This window comes from Sorex araneus, chromosome 5 (genome assembly GCF_027595985.1).
Source record: "Sorex araneus isolate mSorAra2 chromosome 5, mSorAra2.pri, whole genome shotgun sequence".
Lineage (NCBI taxonomy): Eukaryota > Metazoa > Chordata > Mammalia > Eulipotyphla > Soricidae > Sorex > Sorex araneus.
Window position 1 is genome coordinate 95,637,521 of NC_073306.1, and position 3,426 is coordinate 95,640,946.

A 3,426-nucleotide genomic window follows, 5' to 3' on the forward strand; every position below is an offset into this window, starting at 1 on the left:
GTATCTTGAGTCCTCAAGCACAATTGAGGAGCTCGGAGGATGGGAGAGACCTCTTCTGAGAACAGGACAGAAGAAAGGATTATTGTCCTTCCTTCAGTTGGACTTAGGCCAAAGCTGCATCAGGGGATGGGGCTCAGCAGCAGAGCATCTGCTTTGCATGGGGTTTCAATCCTTGGCACTGCAAGTTTTGGAACCAAAGAGTTAGCTCAAATGGTTGAGCACCTGCTTCATATGCAGGAGATCTGGGCTTAATTCCCCACACATCATGTTCCTCAAAGACTTGAACATATTGGTGCGGCTAGCCTTGCCCTGAGAAGTTCTTGCCACTTGCTGAGCTTGCCACAGGGAACAGCAACATTTACATGGTCACAGCATAGAATAAAAAAGAATCTCACTCACATTCTGATGCTCCACATTTGAAATGCAAAATAACCACTGTCTCCAACAACATGTATGCTTTCCCTTACATCAAAACACATTTGTGTCACTGGGAAAAAATAAAAGCAGTTTTCTATCTAAATAATTCTTACATTTAAAAATGTTTCTGCAGCTGAGAGCAGCTGTGCTTCACTATGAAGCTAACTTCCCTTGATCTGGGATCTGGGTTTTTTGCAGGGCCTGGAGCTTCACTGGATTTTGGCTGCTCACTAGTCTTCTTTCCAATGCCTGAGTGGGAGCTTTGCTTATATCTGTGCAACTAGATGGCCCTCGATATGTCTTTGCTGAGAAGGCCGACCAGAATGGAAGCCACTGGAGTGAGGACAACTTCTTACTAATATATGAGTTTTCAGATACAAGACATGTCTTTTATTCCTATAATGAAAATGAGACAGAATCATTTTCTTGTCCCCTGACCCCCTTTTTGGCCACTGGTTTATTTGCTGCACACACATCAGAATTCAGGGTGCATTCTTTGCTCAGTCTGGGGATGTCAAGGACCCTGAGTCATTGACAGGTTCGGTGAGTTGTAAACAAACTTACTAAGTTTATTTATTGTTGGCTCAACATGCAGCAAATGTCTGTTACCTTTTGACATTTGTTATCCACTGACCTATTTTTCGGGGGGGGGGCACTTCTTTTATGACTTCTCATGTGATTAAGCTGGTCAGTTGCTTCTATTTCTGACCTCATTTTTCAGGAGAAGTAGAACAACTTAGAAACATATGGCAGTGAGAGAGTTGAGAAAGATGGATTTATAATTAAAAGAAAGGATTTTTTTTTTTATCTCTAGAGAAGAGATTCCCAGGGAGCATTTTAAGCAGCAGATTTTGGGATGCAGCAATCAGATCATGTCTACTATCCAAGAAAGGCATTTTGCAGGAGCTTTTTCAAATGCTTTAGTAGCAAACTTGTCGATCAACAAAGTCCCACAACAATGTCCTTCCACAGAGCTGACTGGCTCCACCTTATTCTATCCTTTGAGTTTATGCTTCACCAAGTTTTCTCCTACTAAACCATCCAGTTCCAGTTCAGCACTGTTTCTCTCCACATTTTTCTCACTGAGATCTTCCCCTTTCACCCCAAATTATTTTACCCTTTTAAAATTTTTGTTTGTTTGCACTTGACATTATACTGTTAAAAATCTGGGCTGGAGGACTGGAGAGGCAGTGCCATGGGTAAGGTCCTGATCTTGCATGTGGCAACAAAGGCTTGATCTCTGACACCATATTTCGTTCTTTGAACATGTCCAGGAGTGATCCCTGAGCACAAATCTGACATGTCCCAAACAAACAAAATCAGATTTAGAGAGATAGTACAGCGAATAAGATACGTGCCTTGCATGCAGCTGACCCCGGTTCAATCCCTGATACCGCATATAGTCCCTTGAGTAGCACCCAGAGTGATCCCTGAGAACAGAGCCAGGAGAAAGTCTTGAATACTTCCAGGTGTGTACCCTCAAAAAAGTTGACTGAGTTTTATATTCCAGAGCTTCTCTTGCCCCCTTGCCTCTCTGGATGATGCTACATCTAACTCCAGTTGCCTCAGTGGGCTGTAGGGAGGTCAGCCTGCTCTACTCCCGTTTTCTTGTCTAAACCATTTATCCTCAAACTTGTGTCTTCAGTTTTCTATTAAACACCCCATCAAGTTTAGTATTTCAGATGCTTGAAAGCAACTCCTTTTCTTTGACAGTCAGTCCACAGACTATATTGCTGCAATGACTGGGAGTTGTGGTGCTTGCGTGTTAGGCTCTGGTGCTTGCTGGGCATTGAACATTTTGTTGGTGGAGCTCAGTGATCCTAAACCACAAAGGCATAGAAATGGCACTCAGCAAATGTAAGCTGCAGGGAATTGAACACATAAACTCATGCGTGAAAGGCAGGTGCCTTTTACAACTTAGTTATCCCTAGATACCTGAAAGATAAAGGGGTTAAGGCAGTGCCATGACAGGCTCAATAAGGATCCAAGTCTAAATTTTAGTTTCTTAGGCTTAAGTTACGGTTTCCCCAAGTGATATGGCCAGCCAGGACAACCAAACAGAAACAACCAGGAAAGTCTCTGGCAACCACCTCAGCCTGCCTCCAGCCAATCAGAATTTACCAAGTAGCTGGAAAGCTCTCTAGACTGTTGCTAAAGACAATCCCCCATTATGCAATGTTGGAAGATTAAAAACCCTGCGCACCCATGGAAAAGGGCCACTTGCTCCGAGGAAGCTGCCTCTGTGTCAGTAAGCTGGACAGGGGCCCTAGTTCGAGCTAGCCATTAAAGACCCTTTGCTTGTTGCATTGCAACTTGTCTTTGTGTGGTTCCTCTGGGGAGATCTTGCCCAGTTTAATATGCCTACACCTAGAAACTGTTTTCAGGGTTGTGGCTTAGTGTTTGCCTTTTATATATGGGCCACAATTTGTGTGTGTGTGTGTGTGTGTGTGTCTTTGTTTTGGTTTTGGGCCACACCTGGCGTTGCTCAGGGGTTACTCCTGGTTTTGCACCCAGGAATCACTCCCGGTGGTGCTCCAGGAGCCACATGGGATGCTGGAGATCAAACTAGGTCGACTGTGGGCAAGGCACATGTCCTAGCCTCTATGCTATCTCTCATTCCCCCAGTGGGGGGTGGGGTATCACCACCACACATGCCATTCTTTCCTATCAGGATCCCTGCCCCACAACAAAAGCGATGAGTACTCTAAGTTAACAATAATAAAGTTTGTTGCAAGAGCAACAAAGGGAAGAAAATAAAATATAGCTTTAAAGAGTAACTCTTTTTTTTTTGTCTGAACTATTTTTAGGACATTCCAATTAAATACCTTTCCCTTAACCATTTCTTAACCCATTGCAAACTCCACATACTACTTACTTAATTTTAAAAAATCAGTTCTGTCATGATGGTTGGAAGAGAACAAACTCAAATGCAAAGATCTAAATTTAAATCCTGGTTCTAACCCTCTTTAGCTGGATAACCTTGAATGACCCTCATCTACCTGGTTCAAT